Genomic DNA, 16,759 nt, shown 5'->3' on the forward strand with positions numbered 1-16,759 from the left:
TACCTGACTGTTTTTAACAATATTCACATATTCTCGTGTGGAAATATACAGACAGCTTTGTACCACTCCTGGGATTCAAACCCTGCCAGTTTGTTCAAAAAGTAGTCACAATGCTGATATTTATCAGAACAACATCTAAAGCCTTTCTCCCCAGGCCTCCACTGAAAATTGGCTTTGTTCCAAGTCGGACTTTCCCAGTCAACAAATATTAAATAAATAAAATAAAGGAATAAAATAAACAAGCTATCAATGAACTGCTATTTCTTGTGTGAGTGGTTTCTACCTATTGGTCTGTGATGTGGCTTATCTGACCTTGTACTTCTGACATTCCTGCATGGCAGACAGTTGTTCTACTGTGTACTCACACTTTCAGATATTACATTGCAGGGAACAAGGATTAGCAAGCATTGTTAATATTCAACTATCAGATCATGTTGCAGGGGAACTTTGTTATGCTTAATCTGTTGTACAAGACTTGACTGTTTGCCACATGAACCTCAGATACTTAATAGATCAGAGCCATATTTGCTGTGCAAAAGCTATACACATTTCCAATTCCTACTAACACATTGCAAATAAAACACAACAGTCCAGAGTTGTATAGTTTTATTGACAGGTTATCGCTGTTTTATGTATATATCACTAGCATTATCTGTGGTAATTTCAGTTTTATTCAGTTCAAACAATACAGAGATTACAGCACTGACAGGTGATATTCTACTACTTTTGATTATACTGCCAGCTAGATCAGTACTCACCAGCCTCGCGATGCAGCCTTTGCAACCTGCTTCCATGTGCCTCCACGTTCGAAGCCCTCTCAGCTGCAGCTGTACAGGAGATAGAGAAACATTTATGACTACCTATCCATCACATACACAGCCTGGACTATCTTAAACAGCAGTTGATACTGATACTTACACACTACTGGGACACTCCCTGCCCGAGCATCTTGTTCCCACTGATCCAGAAGGTCCCTCGTTCTCCACTTGAGATCAGCATAGTGATACCGAACCTGCTCAGCAGTCCGAGGGATCCCAGTAGCACTAGTGAGTTTATGGGCGAAATGGTCCTAGGCCTCCGTTTTATATTCTGAGCCCTGGTACTGGCCCTGCAGCAGTCTCAAATCATGGTTTTCAACAAGAAGTCCAACCATGACCCTGGACTCCAGAATGCCCCAGCTTTGCACACGAAAGTGAACACCATCTCCTACTCCAGCCATGGTGCCTGCAGTGATGAGCTCCAACTAGTTATGGGCTGTATTCCCACCTACAGGGTTTAAATAGGGCTGATTAGCCACACTTTGCCGTGATTGGTTACTTTTGAAACTGCTGAGCTCAGCTAAGCTATGGGCAAACCTGCTTAGCTAAGGTTGTCAGTGCTTAAAGGGGCGGGTTCAGCACTACTTATCACTGGGCAAGTACACTTAGCTGGGCTATTCATTGCTTAGTATTCATATGTACACAATGCTTACACCCAGTCAACATAGCTGTGCAATGCTTAGCATTGCTTATGTTTTATTATATTGGTCTACCACCTGTATGGGATTGATTCATCATTTATTACATAATATAGATTTATTTACCTTCCCTGATATCCCCCAATGTGCTGTGATTAAGTTATTCTTGTGTGACTATACTGCATGGGGCACTTGTGTTTATATGGGGGTTTCACTACTTTATTACACTGACACCTCACATCTGGGCCTAATGCACTACTCCGGTTGCAAAAAATAAGTTACTTCCTATGTAAATATACACATAAATTACATTTGTAATGTTTGCACATACAAAACAGAAATGGCTTTGATGAAGCTCAAACCATGAAAGACTACATGCAAGGCATATACTCTAACCACTACACCATTGCACTTATATTTGTACTGCATGTCTATTGCTTTTTAATTTATCCAGCCATTTCAGCTGGGCTAAGCATAGCTAAGCAACAGGCAGATCCACACAGCTATGCGCAAACTTTATTGCATATCTCAAAAAATGTTTTATTCGTTGTGTTTTTTAATATGTACCCTTTAGAATATCCATGCTAATGCTGAACCTGTTATTCTAGCAACTTTCTGGCTTTGTAGGGACGATTGTCCCTTATGACTTTTTCCAGATTCCTTACTGTGATGGGTTGGGAGGTGTGCGGTATGTGCTTATGCTAAACCTGTTATTCTGTCAACTTTCTGGCTTTGGAGGGACGATTGTCCCTTATGGCTTTGTTCACAATTCTTACTCTGAAGGGTTGGGGGTATTACGAGCGTTCTTGCTCATTTTAAATTGTTGTATGGCAATTCTAGTGTGCAGGGGCCATGTGTATCATGAGATCACTGCTCTTAGACACACCCCCTGCACTCCTACACAGACCAATGCCTGTCTTACAGCACGGCAGCGTGCCTTCATACATATGCGTGGAACGCTGCCATGCTGAACAGCCACAGTCACTTTCCTGCAGGAATAAGTTATTCCTGCATGGGCGTTTGCTGAATCTGTTGTTGCCTGAAATTACAAACTCTAAATCTAAATTGTATATAACAAAGGCTACTAGTAAGTTCTCAGCTAAGAATGTGTTTCTGTCTGTAAACAAGCAAAAAGCTTTATTGTTTGAACTGGTGTGTTTTAGATGTTCTTTGCTAAGTCACATTACAAAGTTGTTGTTGTTTCAGCTTTTCCCGGTTAGGGGTTGCCACAGCAGAACTCCGGTCCACTAATTATTGGCAGTTGTTTTTTATGGTGTTGAGTTGCCAGCCCGACGCCCAACCTTCAACAAAGGTATGCCCATTCAATGGATGTCTTTCGAATGCCCACACAACCGCAGGGAGGACATGCAGACTCCACACAGAAGGCACTCCTAACCCAAGCTGAGAATCGAACGGGAGAACCTCTTGCTGTGAGGCGACAACACCACTGCTGCACCACCGCGGAAGTCACATTACAAAGTATTATACACAAATGATAACAGTGTTTTACTTATAAACACTTGTGATTTTCCAGTAGTAAGGAGTCTATATTAAAACGTGAGCCTAAGTACTGTGATACTCCTGATTTTTACTTGCTACAAGAACTGTTGAACCTACATTTTTGTCACTGTGCTGTAATAACACATATCAAATACAACATTTTAGCAGAAGAGAAATATTTACATGGTTTGTTAAATTCAGAGCACATGATTACATTAGTTAGACACAGGATATATATATATATATATATATATATATATATATATATATATATATATATATATATATATATATATATATATATATATATATATATATATATATATATATATACACACACACACACACACACACACACACACACACACACACACACACACATATATATATATATATATATATATATATATATATATATATATATAGATATATATATATATATATATATATATATATATATATATATATATATATAAACATAAAACTGTTAGCCAAAAGATAATTTAAGTAATTTGTGTGCATGGAAGCAAAGTCTTTTAGGTAAAGTCTTTTTATCCAGTAGCTTTAATACTTAACATGTGAAATAATGATTGGCCAAGAGTTTATCTAATCCAAAGAGCTTTGTAAAACATGGGAGGGGTTGATAAACAAGCAAATATCTTTTCAGAGATGTACAGATCCAGCAAAGAAATTATAAACCTCATAAGGAACCAATATTGAGGTTTAGAGAAGAGTTAGATACACCTGGCACCGAGTCCTATCAAAATACTTTAGCAAGCATGTTAACAAGAGCGATCAGTAAGCAACTGACAAGAAAGAGTTCTTAATTCAGATCCAACTGATATAGAATCCAGTGGTTAAGGAAGCAAAAGAAGTTATTGCAGAAACTGAAAAGGACTGGGCCTGTGGTTGGTAGAACCCAAAGAGATGCTAGCATCAAAGCTATTACAGAGAAGCCAATGCCATGGTGCAGAGGGATAAAGCCCTAGCTACTGCCCTGCAGACCCAGGTTAAATTAGTAACTCATGCAGATGACTACAAACTAGGAGCCATAGTCAAGTCCCCAAATGATGTGGACATCCTACAGAAGGGCCTCACTGAGACAAATGCCTGGTGTCAGAGCCATGGCCTCAAGCTCAGTGCCAGAAAGTGCAGTGTCATCCCCTTTGGTAAAACTCTGTACCATTGAACTACCACATAGGCAACAATCTACTTAACACTGAATGCGTGATAAGAGACCTTGGGACCCAGGTGGACAGTAGTCTCTCCTTTGATAGTCACATCATCACAGTAGTCAGGAAGTCCTTCTACGTGGCACACCTCATCATAAAAGGCTTCTCATCCAAGAAAAAAGAGGTCATTGTTCCCCTCTACTCGTCACTCATTAGACCCATTATAGAGTACAACACCCCTTTTGGAATATACCTCACAAGACATCTGCAGCAGCTGGAAAGGCCACAAAAGTACCTCACAAAGAGGATTACTGGCCTCAAACAAATGCCCTACACTGACCGCCTCAAAAAACTCCAGCTTTACTTCATAGCATATCATCTACCCCGAGGTTATCTCTGCCTAACATATAAAGCTATGTCAAACCCAGAGCTGTTGGACATGCTACACCTAAAGAAATCCCAATCCCTCCGAGCTACACACTCTAGCGACATAAACCTTGTCGCCACAGTAAACAGGACATGCTGGAGGGATAGATTCCTGTCCCAGAGACTTCCTATACTCTGGAACAAGCTACCCATCTATGTCAAGCAACGTTCTTCTTTAGCACTCTTCAAGAAAAATCTTGATGAGTGGATGGGAAATAGAAAATACACCCCAGTGATCACTTCTGTGTCTCTGCTGGACAGTGGCACAGGAAAATAACTTTCATGGGTGGCGTAAGCTATGGAACCTTGCTAGCTAGGCTTACGTAGGTCCTTGGGCCGAGAGCCTAGTACCTACCTATGAACCTATGTGTCTGAGGTGCTACCACAGAGGGAATCCATGGAAGATACTCCCTGAAATGAAATGTGACCTACAGAAGGGAGTAGCCCTCAGACATTGTTGATGAATGCAGGGAAGAGGAAGTGGGTGCGGAAACAAGTGTAGGTCATAATATAACCCCCCTTAGCAGCAGAAATCAGTTGCTGGCACCACTCTCCATGACACACTTAAGATCCATTCTGATCCCAGCTCACTCAGAGAACTAGTCCATGGAGACAGCAGGAGCAGGTAGGCCCAGCAATGGATCGAGTACTGGGACAACCAGAAAAGAAGAAGCAGCAAGAGGAAGGAAAAAAAAACTACTACAGAGTACAATGAATCTTATGCTAAAGAAAGAAAGAAAAGAGAACAACAAGAACATAAGCTTCTCCTTGGTACATCTGAGCAAAAAAACAGATATAAACAGAAAGACTCTATAGATCAAGTAAGTGAGCTATGGAAAGAAATACAAGAAACTGCAAGTACCTATGACAGAAGAAAATTACTTGTGTTTATGACCTGCTCTAGATAATAAGTAAAATGAAGGGGAAAATCCTGTCTTTGTAAGGGAAAAGGCAACTTCTTTCACATCACATTAAGCTAATGAAAGCAATACTTAGCTGGCTGATGTACAGATAAGACATGCACACTTTACAGAGGCCCATTGAGAATGCAATACACTAATTATAGCTATACAGGATGCAGTGCGAGAAGGGAAAACAAATGAAGAGACCCCCACATCATATTCATACTTTGAACTATGAACTGTCTTGATCTACAGCATAACTAAGGCAAGAGAACAGATAGATGGTTATTCATGAACAACCCATACTCTGAGTGGTCACCTAGAGATGGATAAGACAAAAAATATTACTTTAGTCAGAATTTATTGGTCTGGTAATATAAAGGAAATAGAAAACATTTGTACACATTGACCAGAATAACATGGCATCAAAACATTGATATAGGAATAGGAATCCTCTGATACCTTTGCACAGGAATCCCATTTGAGTGAATAAATATTCTAGGTTTCACTTGGTACCAGTATATATATATATATATATATATATATATATATATATATATATATATATAATTATGCAAACAATAATCATGAAGCAATATGAAGAGTTAATGTTAAGTCTATAACTAAGAACTAGTACGACTGTTTTCCATAGTATGAATTCCCTGATAAATTCTTACAAAGACACCTTGTTCATGTCTAGAGTGAATCCATCCAATTATTTAAGATAAAGCAGCTAAGCATTTCTTTATCCCATTCTCAAGTAGATGGGCTAGTTGTACATTTTAGTAAAACATTAAAGTCTATGTTAAGGGAAGCCATAGAAAAGAACAGAAGAAATTAGGACCAATTGCTCCCATGTCTTATTTTTGCTTTGAGAAAGACACCCCAAGACTGAACTGGGTTTAATCCATTTGAACTACTGTATGGCAAGCATCCCTAAGGCATGCCAGACATAGCAAGGGAAATATGGGAGGAAGACAAAATGTTTTGATACAGCATTTCATTGACCTACAAGTGAGATTAAGGACTATAATAGCTGTAATAAATGAATATGTAAAAGGGCACAGGAAACACAGCAGACAGTATGTACTAAAATGTTCCATTTAAGGCCTTCACAAAATGGAAATTACCTTTTGAAGTTTAGAAAAGATAAATGCAGTAAGTGAAGCAAACTGGTAAAAAGGGAACAAGAAGAGATATATCATATAAATGTTCTGAATTCCTGAGCTTCCCAGATGGCTGCACACTGATGAACAGCTTAATTTCAGCTCTGCCACTTTTAAAAAAGAAACTGAGAGATAAGAGTTAGTAACTCTGCCAGTTTTAGTAAATCATTTACTTGATACTATGGGCATAGCCTGGATGCCAGTGAAACTTAGAAAGCCTGAAAGAATATTGACTAGAAAATTTGAAGAGAAAACACTGACTGAGAAAAATCCTGCAGCTGTTCAGCAAGAAGCAGTTCAAGTTCTAGCATTAGTACAATAGATGACTTTCAGCAATCAAAAGGAAAAAAAAATCAAATGTGCTCATATCTGTTTAAAATAAATAAAACATTGAAGGGGTATATTAACTCAAACAACAAAAGGCTGGAAAATGGAATAAGCTTTAAAAAGCTATTCAGATGAACTGATACAACTGCAAAAATCAGATGTTGAAATGAAAAAAAGGCTGGCTGAGTATGAGAATGCTCAAGAAGATCTATTTAAAAAATGGTAGAACTAGAGGACAGAGCACACAGGGAAAATCTGAGATTTTTTTTTGTACCATTGAAACAAGAAGGAACAGACTGTATTAGTTTTATGAAAGAAGAAATAAGTAAGTGGACTGATATCTCACAGCAGGATTCGTTAACTGAAAGGGCACATCATGTGCATGCTGCAAATCTGGTCATGAGAAAGCAACCAAGGTCTGAATTAGTAAAGATGCAATCATACCAGCAGAAAGAATTGACCCTGACAAAACTGTGGCAGAAAAAAATATTTTTTCACTGTACATCAGGCATAAGAGAAGGAAATTTATTCCAGCAATCAGGGAATGTTGAGAGTCAGATGTGAGATTCAAGCTGCTGTATCAGGCTGTCTTCAGAATATTTTTTTCTTGAGGATCAAGGTCATTTTTGATGCATTACAGGCTAAAGAGGAAAGACAAAAGTTTGTCCAACAAAAATTGAGCCATCAAACAGAAGGGGATTCTTGCTTCTCATTCTTATGATAATAAAGCTCATAGAGAGACTATGCCAGTGAAACCTTTTCCAATGTTCCAAAGGAAAAAGTTTTAGAGACAGAAAAAAGAACAGGAGTTGACTAGCAGTATCAGGAGTATGGGGTTAGGCGATGGAGATGAACAGGAAGAACATCAGCCACACTAAAACTAGTGAATAAATGTGAAATTATAAAGCATTAGTCAATGTTTATGTAATATGACAAGAAAATGTGACTGAGAAAGACTGGACTTTTTATGACTTTGTTAAACCTGTGAGGGACTGAAAAGCATATACCCCATTCCATGTCATTAATGTTTGAAAGGATATATTCTTTGCTGAGAGAAGTATAAAATTAAAAGGTACAAGGGCAAGCAGCTTAGTAAAATAAAGTTTAAAATTACTGGATGTGAATAAGAGATAACAGTTTTCTTGGTACCTAAATATTTTAGTGAATTTGCTAAAGCAGTGTATAATTTGGTTTTATTTAAAAATAGCCAGTGCAGTCTTTTAAGACTAAAGGTTAATATATTCTGAAAGCAAATAAGCTGTTCTTCATATTTAGGGGGAGAGTAAAGTCAAGGAATATCAGACAGCAATTCATGTAAGTAGGAACACAGGCTGTTACATGACCCTTCATATGGATAACCTTAATTTTAGTTTAGGTAATGTTTGTGGATGCAGCTGCACATTTTGGAGAGTTGTTCATATCAGGAGGTTTAAATTTTATTATTTGAAGATGTACGTAGTTTTGTGTGTTTGTTTTAAGTTACTAGGTTATGGGGGTATTCTTTTTTTTTTTTTTTTTTTTTTTGATGGTTTCATTAAAACAAAAAGCCTTATAAAATGTAATATACGTTCAAATGGAGATGACTAGAAACAATTGTCTAAAAGATCAACCTGCCAAACATTACTGGGTACATGTAATGCAAAAAACTGGAAATAGACATATTAAAAAGCTGTCATTTATAATAGGTGGGAATAATAACTTCTTATCATAATGGATACACTATCCATATTATTTTGGAAAGTGAATAGTCTCACGGTTATAGGCAAAAAGTTAAGACTATTGAATTATATTAAGAAATGCAGACTGCAAATAGCAATGCTGCTTGAGACACATTTGGAAAGACATGAGCATGTGAATTTGATAAAGAAAGGACATCAGGATAGATATTCAGCAGAATATCTGAGATCCGTGAAATGGGGAGTGTTTATGTTAATTGCTATAGGAGCTCTTATAGTGTTATAATATGGAAATAATATAATAATTCTTGTTTTGTGGTACTGGCCAGGTAGCACAAGGGAGAAGGATTACACTGGCATGTATTTATATTCCTTCTAAAGCTGCTTGTATGGATCTTAAGAAAATTTTGGGAGAAATAATCAGATTTCAGCAGAGAATATTACTTATAGGTGAGGACTGTAACTTGATTTGCCACAGTGAGATGTGGGACTTAGAAGGGAAAATATAACAAAAAGGGCCGATTTCTGAAGAAATATATGAAAATATTTGGTCTGGAAGACATCAGTTTGGTAGTAGGAACTCAGAGAGAATTTACATACTATTCCCCTAGGTACAATAACTGGGCTAGACAAGATAGAAATTATGTTTTACAGGAACATGTACATATAATTGAAAACTTTGGCACACATCCAACAACTAATTTAGTTCATGCTAAGATAAAAATGCAAGGTAATGTAGCAGAAATTGTTCAAGTGTCCTTAGTGAAGATAGAGGTTTCTTCAGAAATTACAGCTAATGAGTGGGATAAAATGAAAATGGAGTTTAAAATTGGGTAGAAATAAAAGAAAAAGAGATATGGTTAAAAAGCAACAGGAATTATTAAGAGGGACTGAAAAAGGTTAACATATTTTAGAAGAAGGGGAATCTCACAGAACAAGAACAGGCACAGCTGTAGAAAGGGTTGTTACCAAAATTAGGGAGCTTATAATAAGAAAAATAACCAGAGATCCTGTAGAAATTTAGATATATTTATAATTTTTATGAAAATTGGTATAAAGCAGACAAATGTGAAATCAAAATAGAGCGCAAATGGCAATATTTATGGAAGACTTAAGTATGCCAAAGTTAGAGGTAGCTAAGGCTGAACAATGATTAAGATAGTAGGAAATGAGATAAAATCAGTGAAAAATCTGCAAGAAAATCTCAGGAGTAGATGGTATCCCAGCAGAAGTTTGGAAGATAGGAGAAAAAAAGTGATAAAGATCTGGAAGGTTTTGTTTAACTGTATTTTAAAAGGAGGGGAAGCACCAACATCCTTGAAGAAAGTTGTGTTGGCTGTAATACCTAAAGACAGTTAAGACCCATTACACCCAGCTTCATATAGGCCCATTTCAATTCTGAACCATGATTATAAAGTGTTTATGACTATAAAGGAAGAAGACTTGAACTACAAACATTTGCGGCACTGGTAGTTATATGCTTACTCTCATAAACTAGATTGTTTTTTTTTTATTCAGTCTTAGCAGAAACCTGGTGACTATATATGCAGAATCATTTTTAAACTTGCCTGTTCCCACCTCAAATACTTTTGATTTTTTTTAAATATAGAATTGGGAGCTAATAAACTGGAAGCCATCTTTAAAATTATAAAGCAATAGCAGAGACATGGGGGTGTAAGTCAGTTTTGCTCTTCATATTTATCCATAAGTATGATTATTTGTTGCTCTAATATCTCTTTTTTATTTTGCTTAAATCTGTTGTTCCAAATAGATGGCAGTGCTTATAGGTTATTATTTCCTTCCAACCTAAGCTGCCTGTATGTCTGGCAACATTAGCTGTATTTTCATTGCTGAAGAGTGCAAATGTATATTAGAACAGTACCACTGAAAACTCATATGTTTTAAGCATGTTTCCAGACACAAGTTGGATATATGTATATATTGACGGGGTTTGTACTACTGCAACAAAAATAATTTTCATTGGCTGTTGACATTAATCTTTATTGAGTAACGTAGTAGCACACACACACACACACACACACACACACATTTTTATATGACTATATTATTCTGAATCAATCTTACATATCAAATCACACAAATGTGAAAAAAAAATAAAATTGTATTTTGATTTTAAAACCTTCAATGAAGCGTAATGCTATCATGTTTGAATCGATTATCTCAGTTCTAGTCATACTGATATACAATATTCTTTTAGCAAAGGTTGAAAACATAAAAGAGGAACCGAAGGAATGCACATAATGACCACACAAATAACTGACAAAAAACAACAAACACATTACAAAACCTTGCACACATAAATACACACATGAATTATTTCCCCGCAAATAACTGCTATATCTATCAGTTAAATACCAAAACACTCCAAAACAAACCAACTATAAAATGCAACCACTCTACATAGTTATACTTGTACATTTCTGAGATGCTGCAAACACTACATTAGTCAAACAAAAGTGAACGTACAAAAATGGACACTCCAAAAAATTTAAAGTTGCTCTTTCTTACACAGTTAAAAACAAATTGACTAAATGAGATTTTTGTCCATATGGATTACACACAAATAGAAACATGCGCACACACACACACACACACACACACACACACACACACACACATATATCTAGTTAAATCTTCATCCCTTCAGCTGAATGTTCCAACTAAATTTACGTAATACTTAGTTTATCAGTGCCCTGTTTATTCAAATAGAAAATTTCACTGATATTCTTTTTGTGGAGAAACTAGTGTTTTTGCTTTGTATATTTGATGGTGTAAGAAAGTTTGTCTTTATATATTTATTCTGGGTCTATCTAATTGGTGTCTTCTTTTTTAATTCCACTATATTACCTGCTTTTAAAGTCTGGGAAGTGTTTTGTATACTTTTGCAATTATAGATAAACTGTGGAACAGTGTGGATAATATGGTTGTGCAATTTTATATATATATATATATATATATATATATATATATATATATATATATATATATATATAGGTCCACTTTGTAATCTCAAAATACTGAATTGCTGAAATTCAGTATTTCGAGACCACAATGTAGAAAGCCCATAATCACGAAACTACATAATCCCAAGTCTGACAATCCTGAAAGGTTGGTTTAAATGCAAAATGTAGCCTGTAGATGGCATACAGAGTACACCAAATAACAATGGCATCCTTTAGTTATGCTGTACCTGGAATTATTGGGTCAGTGTGCCAAACCACAGTCTCACAGAAAGGGAAGAATGTCTTAATACTTGAGGGTAATGTGTTCCATCTGGAATGGAAAGCTCCCGGGAAGAAGTACTACTGGTGCTGTAAGTGGAAGTCAACCATGAAATGCAAAGGTAGGCTTGTAACTGTTAGTGTTGCAACCAGTGGACAGTTAACCAAGTCTGTAGGGCACAGTCATAATGGTGATCCAATAGAAAAGGAGAAATATGAACTCTGTAGTGAACTTAAACATAGGGCTGTAGTGTCCAGAGATGCTCCCTGCCTTTTAGTTAAAGACGCGTTAGCGTCTACATCTGTAGACATATGCCTGACCTGACTAGTAGATGTGCCTTACTGCAACAGATTGGCAGAGTTAGATGAAAGCATATAACAGGCTCATATCATCCGGAGTTAACCCTCCTTGACTTAAATGTGCAGGACTTCCCATTAAAAGCTGGCAACTTTGTGCAAAAGAAAGTTGTAGATACAACAGGTGACACTACAGTTCTTGCCTTTAGTACAGTAAAAAACCTCTTTGACCTTAGTCAAGCAACCATCTGGCTAATGGACGGTAACTTCTTCTATAAGGGGCTGATGAGTAGGCAGTTTTACAGTATCCACGGACTTGTACGTTATGGGGGATACATCAAGTCCATTCCGTTACTGTATTGCCTTATGAGCAATAAATCCCTAAAGTGTTATAATGTGCTGTGGGACTGTGTATTCCAGTTTTTGGTTGATCAAGGCTTTGAAACAAACTTACAGTATGTCCTGTATAATTTTGAGATAGCCGCGATGAAAAGCATACGGCTTAACCTAAGTGGTGTGAAGAGTAAGGGATGTTTATTTCATTTCAGACGCAACATTTGGCAGAAAATATAGCAATTAGGGCTGGCTGCATTGTACAACACCATGTCCTTCCAGCTAGCTGTTAAATCACTGATAGCCCTAACATTCTTCCCTGAGGATGACGTGATAGGGGCATTTAATACCTTAAAGAAAACATTTCCTGTAGAAGGTACTGAGATTCTGATGTACTTCGGTGATTGGTGCATCTTTGGAAAGCAAAGAAAGTTTGCTACCCATTCAGCAACTTATAGCAGATTTCCACCTTTGTTCCCTGTGTCTTTTTGGAGCATCTTTGACCTGAATACACTATTTCAACCAAGGATGCAGAATTTGGTAGCGGCGTGGCATCGCTAGCTAAAGTGTCTGTTGAGAAGCAAGGCAACTGATTTGTCTGTTCTGCTTACTACATTGGCTAGGGAACAAGACAGGGTGCATGATCTTAGAAACCACCTTGCTAGCGGATATCTCCCCTCCCCTAAGAGGCGGTGTTTACTACAGAGGCATACCCAGTTCCATAGAGTACTTGATAACAAGGATACAGAACATGGGACTTCCTGACAGCAATTGCAAGACTGCTACAGATGTAATCACAGTGGGAAATGTCTGGAGTGTCTACAAGAGTGATACCACTATGTGAAACCTTTGCTACCATGGGTGTATAGCACAGACTTTACAATCTGCAGCGTGTTTCTGTGTTCCATATGGTGAATGGGTACTACGGTTTGCACTAATAAAGGTCTGTGCAGTCTTTTTCAAGATTTTGATATAGTCAGTGTTTACAGACTCGGGATTGTACACTTTCGTGATTATGGGCTTTCGGCATTGTAGTCTCGAAATACTGAGTTTTGGAAATTCAGTATTTCAAGTTTACAAAGTGGACCGATCTATATATATATATATATATATATATATATATATATATATATATATATATATATATGTATACATATAAATATACATATGTATGTGTGTGTGTGTGTGTGTGTGTGTGTGTATGTCTGTGTGCACGTGTATCTGTATCATTATCAATATGATAGAATGCATATATTGTTGTCTGTATGCCAAGGTTGTAAAAACTATCAAACTTAGATTTTCACCTTCCCATCAAGTCTTGCTATAGTTGACTATAGGTAGCACACCACTCAACTCAACCTCTTAGCTGAAGAAATCTGGACAAAACCAAAAATAAAGGATGCAGAAAGGCCCAAAAAAGCGGCAGATTTTAAATATTGCTTTAATAAATTTAGAAAGATGATAGAATGTAAGGCTTTGCATTTGTATGTATTTTCTGCAGGATATTAAGTTTGAAACTGAAATGTCTGTCATTATTTAGCGATTTCCATCCTCAATAATTTGCATAAAATCACAAATATTATGACAAACAAAACAAAAATATCAGGCAAAAAATCTGGACATTCTGCAAAAATCTGGACAGTTGAGAGGTAAGAGGTAATCAGTTGTGTCATTTAAATATAGTGTATATATTTACAACTGAAATTAATGTTGTCTGGTTTCTAGTATGCTTCACGGTAGTCTTTATTATTTTCCCAAAGCTGTGTATTCATGGAGTGCTAACACTTGTATCTATCTGATTGTTTTCATGCAAAGAAAAATAGTAACTTGTAATTTTGGGAAACACTTCTAGAGTGGTTTATATGTTGATGCCTGCAGTGGTTCACTGTGATCTTTCCTCTTTAGCCATTGTTAACCATTTTTGAACCTCCCCAGGACCTTTACTGATGGGCCCACTACCAAAACCCAGTTAGCCCATTTCTTTTCGGGACATGGGAGCCAAGCATTCCCAGGGTGGGTCAGAACTCTATAGCTCATTTGTTCCGGGCCTTAAATTTGTCACAACATACTGGCCTCAAGCTGTATACAACCAGGCCATATGCCTCTGTGTGAGCCGTGGTTTGATTTTGAGCTCTATGAACCCATGAGAACTGGCCAAAAGATTAAGGAAAAGTGGCATCACTCTGTTTTGCTTGAGAACAATTTTCTTTGGGCAAACACATTTTAGTCTACTTATTCTGAGAGTTTCTGGAAGAGGTCTGAGTATGTGCTCTTGAAGATCTCTGCAGTGACAAACTGTCTACCTGAACTCTTCCAGGTGGTGGGGAGGCTGTACAGTCCATCCTGTCTCATGACCAGGAGGTCTTTATCTAGTGAGGAATATGTATTATCTTCTTGTTATTTTGCTACTGAGTTTGCTGTGATTAAGAATCCCAGAAGGTGCTGCTGAAGGGGCTGTCACTGGTCTTTAAGTTCTGGACCATCATTAAGTTACTGTGAGTTTCCTCTACCTGACAATTATGATGACGTTACCTCTGTTATTTCCAGTATGCATACTATTACTACTTGTGGACTGGATCCCTTGCCCCGCCAAGCTCCTTCTTTCCTGTCTGGATGTACTAGGCCTTCTCTTATACAAGAATGCCCTTGCATCTTTCAAAGATACAGTATTTTCAATAATTGTATAGGAAGTCTTGATTATTCTCATTCTTAAAAAGACAGGGTTAGTTCATGGTAATTTGGTTAACTAATGACTTATTGCAAATCTACCATTTGCTGGTAAGGTTTTTGAGAAGGTATTGTATGTAGAACTGAAATATTTAATTTGTAAATAACATCAGTGATCCTTTTCAGTCCATTTTTGAGCTAACTATAGCAATGAGATGGCCTACAATAAGGTCTTCAATAATCTTCTTGTAATGTGTGTTCACTCTTACTCCATATTGGCCATACTTGATATCTCATCAGCATTTGGCACATGCACCAGTCCATCTTACTTGATGAGTTGAATAATTACTGTGACATCACTGAAGTAGCCTTGGACTACTTTTCCTCCTGCCTCTCTAGATAGATGCAGAGAATACTCTAAGGAGTTACTTTCTCTATTTCTTAGTGCCTTGAGTGTGGTTACCTATAGGGTCCATACCAGAACAGCAGTAGCTACTTCCGCGGTGGTGCAGCAGTAGCATTGTTGCCTCACAGCAAGAGGTTCTCCCGTTCAATTCTCGGCTGGAGTGCGGGGAGTGCCTTCTGTGTGGAGTCTGCATGTCCTCCCCGTGGTTGGGTGGGCGTTCGAAAGACATGCGTAAGTGGGTGTGCCTTCATTGAAGGTTGAACATTGAAGGCTGGCACCTCGGCATTCATGAAAATCTACTGCCAATCATTAGCGGACCGGAGTTCCGCTGTGGCAACCCCTAACCGTGAAAAGCCGAAAGACAACAACAACCAGAACAGCAGTAGCTATGTTAATTGGCAGCCAAGGCAGTCCTTAGACTGGCATGTCCCTCAAAATGATCTTGATCAGCAAAAATGAAAAACTCTTCATACAGATTTGAGAAGTAAAAACAGAAAAAAATCATCACCTTGGTTACTGAGTTACTGATAGCCAATGCAGGTCATTTAACATTTTCTTTACATTGTCATCATTGATTCATTCAGTGCCAGTACTGAATGAATGCCAGTATTGCCAGTTCAGCCTCATCAACATTGCCAACAGAAATCCCTAAATGCTTGCTCCCAAACAGCCTCCCTTTCACCTAGCTATGACTCTGCTCCATATTCTACCCCATGTTGTTCACCATGTACAATCTTACTTTGGGAGCTGGTATTTGACTGAGAGGTTTGCAGTATCGTTGCTGTGTTGATGATAGAGACTATACCTCTTCTTCCCCAAGACTCTAATGTCAGCTGTTAGTTATTTAAAAAAGGACTTAGAATACACCCAAACCTGGATAATCAGTAACCAGCTTAAACTCAATGCCTCTGAGATGGTGTCTTGTGTCATTAATGTCACTCTTAGGGATACTTAAATACCAGATTCACTTCCCAATATCACCCATGGGAGAAACAAACTACAGTTTATATCTAAGGCACATGATTTGACAATAACCTGACACTACATGAACTGATCTCACCTGTGTTCACCCCCAACCCCCATTTACACCTCAGGAATATTGTCTTCATCAAGCATCTCATTCCATCCTCGGTTCACTTTATTGTAAAGCACACCCCAGTCTTCTCTGCTCTGGATTATTGCAGTGGTC

Source organism: Protopterus annectens, chromosome 11.part0 (genome assembly GCF_019279795.1).
Source record: "Protopterus annectens isolate FY-2018-M chromosome 11.part0, PAN1.0, whole genome shotgun sequence".
In the NCBI taxonomy this organism is placed as follows: Eukaryota; Metazoa; Chordata; order Ceratodontiformes; family Protopteridae; genus Protopterus; species Protopterus annectens.